This window comes from Pseudophryne corroboree, chromosome 5, assembly GCF_028390025.1.
Source record: "Pseudophryne corroboree isolate aPseCor3 chromosome 5, aPseCor3.hap2, whole genome shotgun sequence".
Taxonomy (NCBI): Eukaryota; Metazoa; Chordata; class Amphibia; order Anura; family Myobatrachidae; genus Pseudophryne; species Pseudophryne corroboree.
In genome coordinates, this window is record NC_086448.1 from 625,115,523 (window position 1) to 625,131,603 (window position 16,081).

Consider the following 16,081-nt stretch of genomic DNA (forward strand, 5'->3'; position numbering starts at 1 on the left):
TTATTGGTTCCCCTCACACACTCATAGTTTATTCCTCGGACACTATAATAGTTATCCCTCTACCCCTACTCCCGCATCCATCTTCAACTCACCTATGCCGGAGGCAAACTCAGCATATCCCTCACTAACTTCCACCAGGCCTATTTTAAACCTATTCCCCATTCCACCAACCTCCTTTTTAATCAGTAGTCTTATTAACATTTACACCAATATGTATAGTTATCTATATGTATTTTATTTAATTAATTTATTCATTTTACCTTTATAACCCTATCCCCCCTTTTCTCAGTTCTCTTCTATATTTATTTTGTTTTCGCATATTTCTTTTAATCATATGGTCGGTCATTAACAATCTATACTATCAGTATTCTTACAGTGCAAGTTATTTATTCGGGCATGTGCTATCTATTTATGGCTGATTATCTTCCACATCTTAAATAGCGATCTACCATCACTAAATGTTTTAGTTCCCCAGGTATGATGTCTTAGCTCTGCTATGGGAGTCTCTTAGCAACCATTTACATTGATCTCAAACGCATCCCTCCCATATCCACGATGACGTCCGCAATCTCGCGATGGGTGATGCATCTCCCACCTCGCGTCCTGACATCTTAGTTCCGCAATGGTAATCTCCTAGCAACCGCCCACACAAATTCCAACTGCAAGGGTATTTTTCCCACATCCAAGATCGCGTCCGCGATCTCGCGATGTGTGACGCGCCTTTCTATCTGACGTCTTCATCACGGCGGTCTCCTAGCAACCACAGACAGGGGGAGATCACACCCACCAGACGACATCTCCGGATTGGCTAAGCCCTAACAGGGACGGACATATAAGCTCTCTCCCCACACTAGGCAGTACGGAACCCGGAAGTGAACAAGCCCTAGGGCGAAACGCGTCTTCCGCATCCAGGAACAGGGGTCCCGTCGACACTATCGCATTTTGGCATCCAGCCATACTTACCTTTCTTGCTCTCTTGGCTTCTTCATAACTCTGGTGAAATCGTAAGCCCCTCTATCCAGTGGCTGCATACCACGGATAGCAACTCCTATTGCAATTCTTAGCAGCACTGCCTTAATTATTTTGTATTGAGTGTACAGCATAGGGGTGACTGATCAGAGGTCTGCATCAGCATTTATTCAGCATCTAGCACACTATTGGAAATCAGCTTATTTCTTTAAAGTGTTACCTGCTCATACATGTGACTCATATATCTGTTACATTCACGAATGTGTTGGTTTCCATCTATTTCTATTTTTGCCTTCTCACAGCAATTGATGCATGCATAGAATTAACTTATACCTATTATAGCATTGTATATCCCAGCTTGGGCTGTAAGGCAAATATCCTATGATACATTTATTCAACAGATATATTTTGGTGCAGCTGCGGTGAATTTAACACCTCTCCATACAATTTAACAAATGTCAAACTCCATCTGGAGTTTTTACTAAAAACTGCATGACCACTTATTCACCTGGTTTCAGCAGCATTTTTTCTTATATACCGCTATCTGTATGGATAAATCTCAATATACCAGCAGCCAGGAATTTCTCTGTCTGTGATTTCCAGTAGTAACTCTCACAAATTCTATTTTAGATAGATCACCACTTTTTTCGTGGACTCTCATTCACGATTCCCGGTACACTGCACCACGTGAGTGGGAATTTTGGATCGGGTCTAACGTGAAAAGCAGATCCACCCATTTACACGATCTTTTATCTACCTCTTTTTTGTCGGTCTCAATTTTCATTATTCATATCTAGGTGCACTCTCATTGGTGCTCACATAAAATTCTCTACTACCATACCACGCTGCAAGCGCCCGATCTCGTCTGATCTTGGAAGCTAAACAGCGTTGGGCCAGGTCAGTACCAGGAAGGGAGACCACCTGTGAATACCTGGTGTTGTAGAGCAGGATTTTCCTCACTTATGTGGCAGTAACACCAACAGCAGCATCACCACTTTTTTTTCTATCCAACAACCTCCAGACCTGTCGTTCACAGGCACCATCTACGTGAGGTACCATACCTGCCTTTACCGTTATCATTCCTGAATTTAGACAGGTGCATGTCGTCTTCTTTCTTGTAATATATCGAGAGGAGTGACTTCTGATCATTTCTCTTATTTCCTACAAGCCATCAGAGCATAGCCATTAAATTTGTGTCGACCACCCTGTGGTTCCATTAATACAGCAAGTCTGTACTGGTCAAGGGGAATGGGGGTATGACCAACTAATGTCTACCACCCTTTCACACACTCTTTACCAATAAGAGACCAGAACATTTTATTTTACCAAGATGCTTTCTATGTTGCATTTTGAAGGATAGTTTTCCGGTAATAACCTTTTGTGTAATAAAAGCTAATAAAAGTTATGTTTTAACATCTCATCCTAATTATCTTATCAAAAATATATATTTTTCTTCACAAGAGTGCGCCCACACAAGAGCCTTCTTTCCTCTCCCCATTGTATTAAAGTTCGCATACTTTCTGGCTCTGGGTGCACCACCAAGTAGGACAAAATTATCATCTATACGTGTATTGCATACAATATTGGAAGGGCTAACTTTTCGCCCCCTCTTTTCCCCTATTTTCTTAGGGTAATCTATTGTCCAAATTTGGTTTTCTCTTCTACATTGTTAGTATTTTTCCCGATTAGTCTATCCGGTGCCGGATCGCCCCAGGTTTCTGTATAGTACTCTCTACTGTTGTAGAAACAGTCTCTGATCCTTGGCACGGTTTTCTTTAATCTCTTCATGTGATAACATTCCTTTTACCGGATCTGTCCATTTTTAGCAGTAATATTTGTACGCAGTCTTGATTATGACCACTTTTTCATTAAAAGCAGAGCTAACAAAACGACAAAATCCGGAGACTTTTGGGGATTTCTTCTCAGAAAACTTTGAAGAATCCCCCACTAACTCAGACTGGAAAACCACTTTCTCTAGATTACAAAAAAGCTTGCAGAAAAGGACTCGCCTATCGTGGGACATCACCACACTACAGAATTACATCAAACACAAAATCGTGCCCCGGGGGCTGAGACCTAAAATATTCCCCTCTTTTCCATTGGCTACGGAGAACTTGAAGACTGAGTGGGAGACAGCACTCTTGAAGTGTTCCCAAGAATTATTACATCTCCTGGTCAAGCATGACACACTACTCATAGACCAAGTGGAAAAAGAAATTGAGGAATTAGGTCACAACCTAGAAACTTGGGAAAAAGACTTGTCTTTTCAGACAGCTTTTGAGAAACATCAACAAGAACTCAAGTCATATGAACAAACAATAGCAGATCGGAAGCGGAACAAATTTATCAGGGATAAACGAGATTTCTCACGTGGGGACATTTTCAGGTGGAATCCCATACCCCAGAATAGGAATCGAAGACAGAGGGACGACTCGACTTTCTCTGAATTTGAATCTTCAAACAGTGGAGATTCATCTAGTGAGACTTCAGACAACGCCAGACTCAATCAGAGAGAAGTAGAATTTTCGCCACGTTTTTTAGGCCAGGGTTCGAAACAAAAAGGCCGGGACAAAAATCCAGGAAAACCCGGCGGGGGGGAAAGAAGAGGCGACAGACGCAACCCCGACTGGGACCTATCAAGGACCGCCAGGTATCCGGCCAGACAGAGGAAGACGTTAAGATAACTCACCCTTTCTCAACTTCCCTCCAGGTTATAAACCTATCAGGTAGACCCCTCTCATCCTCACATATGGATGTGTTAGCCAAAGGCCTCTCTTTCTCACCCTCGAGATCATTTAATAGATTCTGCTGGGAGAAAGATCTCAGATTATTTGGCAGAAAACTCCTTCTAAAAAAGTTCTTTGCAAAACATCATGCAAGACGAGATAGTGACAACATCACAGATTTATCCCCTGAAGAGCTCCAAACAGTCCAAATTCTGGAGGACCTACTAGTGGAATCGAACATTCAAGACAGCACTCCCTGCCGAGCTAAATGTAAACCCAAGTCTTCATTTTTCCCACCCGATAATACCAGCCCGGAAATTAGGGTTTTTCTTAACAGGGTGTCGAAAGAATTTGACGATATTTACGTCCGAATTAAAACTTCCCATCAATATCCAACTAGAAATCTCAATTTCCAAGAAAGGAAAGCATTACGCGAGATGGAAACATGGAGGGATGTAATTATCAAACCTTCGGACAAAGGTGGTAACATTGTGCTATGGCCGTTAGAAATGTATATCACGGAAGCACATAGACAACTGTTCAACCCCCTTTGCTATCAGAAACTTCTCAACGATCCCACCAAAAGGTTCCAAAAAGCCTATATCTCATTAATACAAGAGGCTGCTACACAGGGAACCATTACCAAACAAGAAGCAGCATATTTGACTGTCCAAAACCCGAGAACTCCAACTTTTTATCTTCTTCCGAAGATTCATAAAGACATCCAGGTGCCACCTGGCAGACCGATAATGTCGGGTAATGGAGGACTGCTGGAGCAGCCGAGTCGCTTTCTAGATTTACATCTACGTGATTTTGTTCTTGACTTACCATCTTATCTACAAGACACTGCTGATTTATTGCGTAAAATTCACAACATCCACTTTGAGGATGACTTCCTCCTAGCAACCTTGGACGTTGAGGCACTTTATTCCAGCATTAATCATCAACAAGGTTTGTCTGCAACAAAATTCTTTTTGGACCAAACTGGGTCCAATGATTTTTCTGATTTTCTTCTAAGGTTACTTACCTTTGTCCTCTCCAAAAATTATTTCGTATTTCAAGATCAGTTTTTCTTACAAATCAGGGGAACTGCTATGGGGGCAGCATGTGCACCTACATATGCAAATCTCTTTTTGGGGTGGTGGGAGCATTCCCACGTGTTCAACATCTGCAATGAAAAATACACCACGCATATAATACTATGGCTAAGATACATCGATGATGTCTTCCTGATTTGGAATGGCAATAAGAGCTTACTCTTGGAGTTCATTCAGATTCTCAACCTTAATGAACTCAATATTACTCTGACACATTTCATCAGCCCTACAAGAGTACCATTCTTAGACCTCAGTATCTACAAATCCAATGCAGGATTTCTGGAAACGGAATTATTCCGGAAGGAGACTGCTACTAACAGTCTCCTTCACCAAACAAGCTCCCACTTTCCTCCTACTGTGGAAAACATCCCCAAAGGGGAATACCTACGCCTGAGACGCAACTGCTCAGAAGACTCTACTTTTAAAACCAAAAGCCTGGAACTAACTAACCGCCTCCTGGATAGAGGCTACAGCAGACGCTCACTCAAGCGGGCATATACGGCTATAGCAGCAACCAAAAGAGAGAGTCTGATTTTTGGTAAGAAAAATAAGAGTACCGAGCAGGAAGATACTGTACGCTTTATTGGTACTTTCTGCCCTGAATGGAGGAAATTGAAGGGAGCAATAACCAGACATCTCCCAATTTTACAATTGGATCCAGATTTGGCACCCCTTTTCGACTCCCCACTGCAAATGAGCTGGCGCAGGTCAAAAAATATGAGAGACCATCTAGTGCACAGTCATCTGATCTCCTCAAATACCAAAAAACCTTCTGTTACCGGTTCTTTCCCCTGCGGCCATTGCAAATCATGCCCTCAAATTTTGAAAACCAACACAGTCATCGACAGGTTTGACCAGTCGGTCAAACTACAACATTTCTTTAACTGCAATACGCAGGCAGTGATATATTGCATAACGTGCGAGTGTAATCTCAAGTATGTAGGCATGACTACACGTAAATGGAAAGAAAGAATCTTAGAACACCTTGGTAACATCCGCAATGCCTCCAGAGATCTTAACAGAATGAAACAGCTCACATCAGTAGCGAGACATTTCAACACGGTTCATAAAGGATCCATCAAAGGGTTCAAGACCTTCTGTTTAGATCGAGTACATCTCGGAATACGGGGAGGAGATATAACCAAAGAACTTTACAAAAAGGAAAGTGAATGGATCTTTCGCTTGAACAGCCTGAAACCTTTCGGTCTGAATGAAACCATTAACTACGGAGTTTTCCTGTAAATAATATTTTCATCAGACTTTCCACTATCACATATACCTTACAATTTTACCCAGTAATTTCCCTACAGGAATTCATACACACATACCTTTTACTTCATGCCTATTACATGCACATTTTTACACTAATCACATTCCGACACCATCTTACATCTTTGCACAACCCTAATTCTCCTCACACCTAGTCTTATTTTTTCACACCAGCCATGCCTACCTCACATACCACCGGTCTTCCTCTATCAACAACCAATCAGGTACACCTACCCCTCACCTCCTTTCCATACTGGCATACCTTAATCATTTTTGTTTTTGCCCGTGGTCACTGCACATTAATGCACCCACAATCATTCCTAACCATTCCCCTTCATGTTGTTTCCTCACCACACACATTTATTGGTTCCCCTCACACACTCATAGTTTATTCCTCGGACACTATAATAGTTATCCCTCTACCCCTACTCCCGCATCCATCTTCAACTCACCTATGCCGGAGGCAAACTCAGCATATCCCTCACTAACTTCCACCAGGCCTATTTTAAACCTATTCCCCATTCCACCAACCTCCTTTTTAATCAGTAGTCTTATTAACATTTACACCAATATGTATAGTTATCTATATGTATTTTATTTAATTAATTTATTCATTTTACCTTTATAACCCTATCCCCCCTTTTCTCAGTTCTCTTCTATATTTATTTTGTTTTCGCATATTTCTTTTAATCATATGGTCGGTCATTAACAATCTATACTATCAGTATTCTTACAGTGCAAGTTATTTATTCGGGCATGTGCTATCTATTTATGGCTGATTATCTTCCACATCTTAAATAGCGATCTACCATCACTAAATGTTTTAGTTCCCCAGGTATGATGTCTTAGCTCTGCTATGGGAGTCTCTTAGCAACCATTTACATTGATCTCAAACGCATCCCTCCCATATCCACGATGACGTCCGCAATCTCGCGATGGGTGATGCATCTCCCACCTCGCGTCCTGACATCTTAGTTCCGCAATGGTAATCTCCTAGCAACCGCCCACACAAATTCCAACTGCAAGGGTATTTTTCCCACATCCAAGATCGCGTCCGCGATCTCGCGATGTGTGACGCGCCTTTCTATCTGACGTCTTCATCACGGCGGTCTCCTAGCAACCACAGACAGGGGGAGATCACACCCACCAGACGACATCTCCGGATTGGCTAAGCCCTAACAGGGACGGACATATAAGCTCTCTCCCCACACTAGGCAGTACGGAACCCGGAAGTGAACAAGCCCTAGGGCGAAACGCGTCTTCCGCATCCAGGAACAGGGGTCCCGTCGACACTATCGCATTTTGGCATCCAGCCATACTTACCTTTCTTGCTCTCTTGGCTTCTTCATAACTCTGGTGAAATCGTAAGCCCCTCTATCCAGTGGCTGCATACCACGGATAGCAACTCCTATTGCAATTCTTAGCAGCACTGCCTTAATTATTTTGTATTGAGTGTACAGCATAGGGGTGACTGATCAGAGGTCTGCATCAGCATTTATTCAGCATCTAGCACACTATTGGAAATCAGCTTATTTCTTTAAAGTGTTACCTGCTCATACATGTGACTCATATATCTGTTACATTCACGAATGTGTTGGTTTCCATCTATTTCTATTTTTGCCTTCTCACAGCAATTGATGCATGCATAGAATTAACTTATACCTATTATAGCATTGTATATCCCAGCTTGGGCTGTAAGGCAAATATCCTATGATACATTTATTCAACAGATATATTTTGGTGCAGCTGCGGTGAATTTAACACCTCTCCATACAATTTAACAAATGTCAAACTCCATCTGGAGTTTTTACTAAAAACTGCATGACCACTTATTCACCTGGTTTCAGCAGCATTTTTTCTTATATACCGCTATCTGTATGGATAAATCTCAATATACCAGCAGCCAGGAATTTCTCTGTCTGTGATTTCCAGTAGTAACTCTCACAAATTCTATTTTAGATAGATCACCACTTTTTTCGTGGACTCTCATTCACGATTCCCGGTACACTGCACCACGTGAGTGGGAATTTTGGATCGGGTCTAACGTGAAAAGCAGATCCACCCATTTACACGATCTTTTATCTACCTCTTTTTTGTCGGTCTCAATTTTCATTATTCATATCTAGGTGCACTCTCATTGGTGCTCACATAAAATTCTCTACTACCATACCACGCTGCAAGCGCCCGATCTCGTCTGATCTTGGAAGCTAAACAGCGTTGGGCCAGGTCAGTACCAGGAAGGGAGACCACCTGTGAATACCTGGTGTTGTAGAGCAGGATTTTCCTCACTTATGTGGCAGTAACACCAACAGCAGCATCACCACTTTTTTTTCTATCCAACAACCTCCAGACCTGTCGTTCACAGGCACCATCTACGTGAGGTACCATACCTGCCTTTACCGTTATCATTCCTGAATTTAGACAGGTGCATGTCGTCTTCTTTCTTGTAATATATCGAGAGGAGTGACTTCTGATCATTTCTCTTATTTCCTACAAGCCATCAGAGCATAGCCATTAAATTTGTGTCGACCACCCTGTGGTTCCATTAATACAGCAAGTCTGTACTGGTCAAGGGGAATGGGGGTATGACCAACTAATGTCTACCACCCTTTCACACACTCTTTACCAATAAGAGACCAGAACATTTTATTTTACCAAGATGCTTTCTATGTTGCATTTTGAAGGATAGTTTTCCGGTAATAACCTTTTGTGTAATAAAAGCTAATAAAAGTTATGTTTTAACATCTCATCCTAATTATCTTATCAAAAATATATATTTTTCTTCACAAGAGTGCGCCCACACAAGAGCCTTCTTTCCTCTCCCCATTGTATTAAAGTTCGCATACTTTCTGGCTCTGGGTGCACCACCAAGTAGGACAAAATTATCATCTATACGTGTATTGCATACAATATTGGAAGGGCTAACTTTTCGCCCCCTCTTTTCCCCTATTTTCTTAGGGTAATCTATTGTCCAAATTTGGTTTTCTCTTCTACATTGTTAGTATTTTTCCCGATTAGTCTATCCGGTGCCGGATCGCCCCAGGTTTCTGTGTTGGTGGTGATCCATTACCTACCTGAGGAACATTACAGTACACTCTGACACACATGGATTCTGCAGATAATCCCTTTCCCCTGGAGACACTACAGCAACTAGTTGGCCATATGGACAAACAGGATGATAATTAGTGGCAGATCATGAAGTGCATCCAAGATTTATCTGCTCAGTTCTCAATGGTGTAAAATACAAAGCGGTGCCTGCTACACAATACTGTTACTCCTATCTTCATGTGCATCTTCATGTGCCACAGCAGCCTCACACCTAAAGATACCCAATCACAACAAGTACAGTATAATGGCAATACTTAACTCTGCAGGGGATTCTTGAATCAGTGCTCAATACAGTTTAAGTTTTTTCCTGGGAATTTTCCTTCATAAAATGCCAAATAAGTTTATATAATATCTGTACCTACTGGGAAAGCCCTTGCCTGGGCATCTACATTGTGGGAATGAGGCAATACAACTCAGATGCTTTTTAGTACAGTATCTTCTATGAACCATGACATGTTTCATCATTGGCTGCTAGCCTTCTAAGACTACAGTAACTCTCCAAGACTATCAGCCAATATGTCATCCAATTTCAAACACTGGCTTCTGAGAGTGTAATGATGAGGAACTTGTGGCGACCTTTTGGCAAGGTCTCACGGATTTAATGAACGAAGAGCTTATTATTTGCGAACTTTCCTCCATCATGGAACTCTTGATCTCTCAAGATACATCCATTTATGTGAATGGTCTGAAAAAAAAGGCCTCATAAGTCCCTATTTAAATTGGTGCCGCAGTTGTAGCCTTTGGTTCCATCTTCGGATACCAAGGAGTCGATAAACCCGAACGTTCATGGTTGTCTCCAGAACAAAGAGAGAGATGTTTTAATCTCTGGCTCTGCTTATATTGTGCTGAACTCACTCACCTGTTGGCAAACTGTCCTAAAAAAACAGGAAAATTCTTGTCCCTTATCGGTCTAATTTAGTGAAGCTGCTTCTGATTTTTGTCATCCCAGTTGAGCTTCACATTTTTAGCCAAGTTCTTATTATCACTGCATTTCTGGATTCTGGAGTTGCTGACAATTTAATCTAAGATGAATTAGTACAGAACTGTCATACTTTGGTAATGCAACTGGTTCAGCTTCTCTTTCTGACTGCTGTTGACAGGGATAGAGTCCAAGAAGGCCAAGTGTCACATAGGACCATTCTTCTTCATATGTTTACAGTAGTTCTCCATGAAGAAGAACTTTACTTACTGCTGTTAATTCGAGCAGTAAATCCCATCATCCTATGTTTACCTTAATTACACCTTCATGCTCCAAGCCTGGACTGGATGAAACCCCAGATATTTACCTGGTGTCAATCTGGGATGCGGTCAAGATGCCGCCGGCCGGAATCCCAGCGGTCGAAATACTGATGCCGGAATCCCGACTGCCACAATCCCGACATATTCTCCCTCCGTGGGTGTTCACGACACCCATAGAGGGAGAATAAAATAGTGTGCCGAGCGTAGCAAGCGAAGCGAGCTCGCAAGGGGCTGCTTTCCGCTCGCCACCCCTGTCGGGATTGTGTGGTCAGGATTCCGGCGTCAGTATTTTGACCGCCGGGATTCCGGCCGGCGGCATTTAGTACTGATCCCGTCAATCTTCTTTGATTGTCATGACAACCATTTTACCAGAATGTATTCCATCTGCATACAATAAGATTATCTGTCCATTTGTCCCAAACACTGGAAAGCAGACAAAATGGTCATTCAGGCAAATTGGTTAAATCTGTTTGATTTAACCAATTTATAAGAACAACCATTTTTGTCCATTTTCCGGATTTTGGGAGCAAATGGTTGATTTTCCTTTGTTCCCATATATTAACAGATTTTTGTTACAACCAGCCAGATGGGACAGATAATTTTATAGTGTGTATCCAGCTAAAGAGGGTCATTCCGACCTGATCGTAGCTGTGCTAAATTTAGCACAGCTGCAATCGCTTACACTGACATGCGGGGGGACGCCCAGCACAGGGCTAGTCCGCTGCACATGTCAGGCCCCTTATTCCCCGCAAAAGTACGAAACCACTTTTGTACTTGTAGAGTAACTCCCAGCCGGCGCAGCTGCTGCAGCTGGCAGAGACTTAGTCGTTGCTGGCCGGGTCACCGCGCACACAAAAATGGCGTCCGAATGCCGCTGTGCCACCCCCTCCCGCCCAGGGGGTGGCACGGCGGCGAGTAATCGATCAGGTCAGAGTGACCCCAAAAGTCCTCAAGGACAGGGCCCTCTTTCCTCATTCTCTCCTCTTAGCACTATCCCTCCCACCAGTGTTCCCCTGTTTCCATCTTCCCCACAAGTGACTATTATCCTGCCTGTGGATATTTATACACAGTGTTGGACTCTGACATGAATGGGGCTAATGGGGTTTTCCCTGTTCCCTTGTAGGCCAGTCTAACCTTGTTTATACAGTACCTTCCTCAATTTTATCCATGTCTCCATTAATTTTATGTACTACTTCTAGGCAACCATATTACAAAGATTTGTGCCATCTGTGAAAATGTATGCTATTTCTTGTAGATTACAAATAATACCCCTAATAAATACATTAAACAAAATGAGAACCAGAACATTTTGCTGAGATTTTCCACTGGTCTGATCTTACACCATTTACAGCAATTTGGTTCCTGACATTTAGACACTCTATTATTAATGCCATTATCTTTCTAGTAAATCCTAGGATTTTTATTATTTTGGCATACCATAAGAAATACTTTCCTAAAATCTTAAAATGCTGCAGTACTATATGTTCACTGATCCACCATGATCTCTCCAAAATTCCCACTTGCCTTTTTTGACATACGGTAGTCTCTTGTATGTCAATTTCTTGTAAGTGTAATTTCTTGAATCTAAATACTCAACAATTCTTTCTTCAACAGAAATTAAAATAATTTCCCAAAAATGTATGTGAAAGCCATAGGACTATACTGTAGTTATCCTATTCTTTATTACTTTTTGTGTGAGCTATATTTGCAATTATCTAACCACTGGAAAGGTACTGGTCAACAATGATTTAATAAATACTTTGGTTACTGGTGATGAATGCACACGTTTAGGTGTTTTAATACACTTTGATGTATACCATCTACCCACTGAGTTATCTACTCTTAATTTTGATACATACAGTATATATTTTTGAATTGTGTATAAAGGATAATTGTATATATAACTGTATATAAAATATGAATTTATTTTTAGAACACATCATTGCATAGCAATATAGTGCTTTCTGTTTATTAGCAATGATTGTTTGAAAGCAAATGACATCCTGCTATCATATCTTATTAACTCATATATCAGTGTGCTTTCAACATGGACACAAATCACATCTGCTTATGTATTTGGATACAAATTTTGTATTTTACATACAGCTCTTTGTTCTAGCAAGCAACTTGTAAAAGACCGTAATATTAGCACAGTACACAAGGAATAACAATAATAAAAAATCTATCAAACTGTACCTATTATTGTTCTATTTATATTATTGTGTATTGGGCCAGAAAAAGATAAGCAGGTGATATTTGAGCGGGTCTTGGATGCAATTAAAATCAGGGAAGTCCTTGCAGAAGAATAGATTTTAGTTTAATTGAAAGGATTTCATACTGAGAGCTTTCCAGTCCTGCTAATCCTCAATTTAAATTTTCATTAATCCCAGCAAGAACAATGTCTCAGGGGGTTGAGCGATGACTGGATAATACAAAATACCAGGTATCCCTCTCAATGCAAAAATGACCTTTATCTACAGATGGTTGAGATACACTTGATCACATTGATAAAGCCACAATTCAACATAATACACACAAATTATTCAAGATCATGACCAGGTTTAATTCAGAAAAGAAAATAAGGCATCATCAGACTGTAGATGATGGAATTAGAGGTCTTCAAATCTTAAAATAAACAGCACTTCTAATTATATTTATTTTGCATTTATTAATCTATGGTAACATGCTAGACCATGTATTATATATTTTTGTTTAATGAATAGAGTGTGATTGCAAGCTTATTCTTATCAGCTTTGTTATAATGGTTTGTGTAATAGTTAAGGTCAGTCAACAAATGTACACACACAGTCTTATTATTTTGTTAAACAAACTTAGATTACACAAAGTGGCTGTTTTGCCTTAAACAATCATGTGACTGCTTTCCATCAGTGACTTCTGTACATTTTTATAAAGTCATCCTTGTTTTAAATGCAACTGCACTATTCAGTAAATGACAAGTGTGATGTCTCACGCTACTTGCTTATGTTCATCTCTATGACAATGGTGTACCTCCCAAAATTATATATTTTACTCTGGGACTAATTTATGATTACAGGTAAGTGACTATGCAATTAATGTACGTGTCATTAAAATACAAGTGCAGCAGAAGGCATCTGTAAGAGATAGAGACGCCTCTTGCATGTATTTGCGAGATCCGAGTGCTGCATTTGAGAATGCAACCCTTGATTTCCATCGTGACGATCGCTCATGATTTGCAATGTTTCCAGGCAGTGGTCAGCCTGCGTAAGCTGAAGCATACACAGGCTGGACATACAATATGGACACCCGGGACCAGTAAGTCTCCATCTGATGACACAGACCCTGGACTCTTTATACCTACAAAATAGAGGCAACATGTACCATTTTGTAGAACAGTGCTGGGTCCCACCCCCGCTGAGCCCACAAAATGTTACAAAATATCAATCATGCTGCGGTTGACAGAAGGCTGCGAGCAATATCGCAAGACCTATTCTTCACATGCACAGAACATGTTTTGCGTTTGTGCAGCCTCACACCATCAGATTTGTATGTAAACCATCAGGTTTGCTTAAAAATCTGAATTAGACCCTCTGTATACAAGGCTCTGTTGAATACTTGTTATCTCTGCCTGGTTGTCAGGGAGACTCCCTGAAATAGTAACAATCTTCCTGACTCCCTGAAGAGTCTAGAAATCTCCCTGATTGCTCAGTGCCCCCATTATGTAGCTTTTATATTTTTGGGGGGAAGAAATCCGAGATGTATACATTCATATGTGATCATCAGTGTCATTTCTCGCCATTGGTTATAAGGCACAATGCATATGGCTATGCACTTTTAAATAAGGTTTCTCATGGCTCCTTATATGGAACCACTTGTAAAACACAATATATGAACAAGCGCTGAAAAGCGCCAGTGTTTTTTCATCAACAAATAGATCTTACTAACTGCTTTGGGGCTCATTTACATTTAGATGTACAGATGTGTCCTTTTACATACATGCTGCATTGCAAGGATGCTGTGGCATATGCCATAGACTTGAATGGGAGCTGGAGTGTGCATGCGCCCACCTCCCATTCATTTGTTTGGGACTGGCAGCGCCGCAAATAAGCAAAACAAGGAGTCCTGGAAGTGATGATATGGCCCCCACAGAGCCCTGATCTCAACATCACTGAGTCTGTCTAGGATTACATGAGGATACAGAAGGATTTGAGCAAGCCTACATCCACAGAAGATCCTTGGTTAGCTATCCAAGATGTTTGGAACAACCTCCATGCCGAGTTCCCTCAAAAACTGTGTACATGTACCTAGAAGAATTGATGCTGTTTTGAAGACAAAGGGTGGTCACACCACATATTGATTTAATTTAGATTTCTTTTCTGTTCATTCACTTTGCATTTTGCTAATTGATTAAAATAAACTATTAATATTTCTAAACTATTAAAATTATTAACACATAGAGATGTGCAATGACCCCCATGTTTTTTGTTTTGGTTTGTATTTTGTTAAATGATAAAAACTGCTACAATCACATACTTTGCATCTTTTTTGTTCCTATAGTATTATTAACCTCAATAACATTAATTTCCAGTAATTTCCAGTCAACTTTAACCACTTCACAGCTCATCAGGGCTATAAAATGCACTGTGGGCGCAGGACAACCAGCAACACCCGCTCGGCTGTGCACTGTGGGCTCTGCTTGGCCAACTGCTTGCTGTTACCGCTTGTCTGCATTGCTCGGGTACCTCTACCAACATAGGTAGCCAGGCAGTGCTGCAGCATGCCCACCCTGCCTCCAGGCTACCCCCTCTCTCCTCCCCACATCTTCTGGGAGAGATGATGTCTCTCCAGCCTGACCCCAGCCCACCCAAAGTGCCCTGCGATGCGAAGAGCCTAAGCATTAGGGCGGGAAGGAAAAGAGCACTGTCGGCTGGTGGAAGCTACTGCCCCAGAGGCAAACGTAAGTATAACACACACACTCTCTCTGACACACACACACACACACACACACACACACACACACACACTCACATTCACTCTCTCTCTCTCTCTCTCTCTCTCTCTCCCTCTAACGCTCCCTCTCCCTCCCTGGCTTTGCAAAAATTGTCTCTATCTGGTGTAACAGTGATGTGTGGTGGAGTGAGGCAGGTGAGGCAGAGCCTTTCTTGTCATACTAACATTTGTGCCAGAGGTCTGACTGTATAAAGTATATGAAAAATACAAAGAATATGTTTGAAATATCTTCTTTGTATTATTCTAATAATTTTTATAGCCAAAACTCTGGAGTAAAAAGTCTATGGCTGGTTAGGCAGTGCCTCACCTGCTTATCTTTTCCGTACATCTCTGATCAAACCTTCCAAATTTCCAAGAGTTTATACTGCTGCACCTGTGTATAATGCCCAAATGTACATTTTGGCTCATGCATAGCATGTAAATCTGGCTCTGGTGCTAGCCAGTGCCTCCTGAGCTATTTATCTAACCACATGTCCCTGTGGTGTAAAAAAGGGGCTCTGTCTGGCTTAATATATAAAAAGGGTACTCTGCCTGGTGTAATGAATAAAAAGGGGACTCAAATAAAGTGAGTTTTTATCCTGCACCAGACTCGTGATGTGGTGTTCAATATTTGACAAAAACCAGCTACTTTTCATCAACCTATAAATTCAGTATTTTAGGGCTGGAGGTGCTCCTGGAATCATG

At 41.3% G+C, this 16,081-nt stretch overlaps 2 non-coding genes across 2 annotated transcripts; both read left to right on the plus strand.

Moving 5' to 3' along the window:
* The first annotated feature begins 1,796 nt into the window (after positions 1-1,796).
* LOC134929969 (5S ribosomal RNA) lies at positions 1,797-1,915 on the plus strand. Its single transcript, XR_010178654.1, has one exon. It is a non-coding gene; the product is annotated as a 5S ribosomal RNA (ribosomal RNA).
* A 6,302-nt stretch (positions 1,916-8,217) lies between these two features.
* LOC134929981 (5S ribosomal RNA) lies at positions 8,218-8,336 on the plus strand. The gene has a single exon (XR_010178655.1). It is a non-coding gene; the product is annotated as a 5S ribosomal RNA (ribosomal RNA).
* The last annotated feature ends 7,745 nt before the right edge of the window (positions 8,337-16,081 follow it).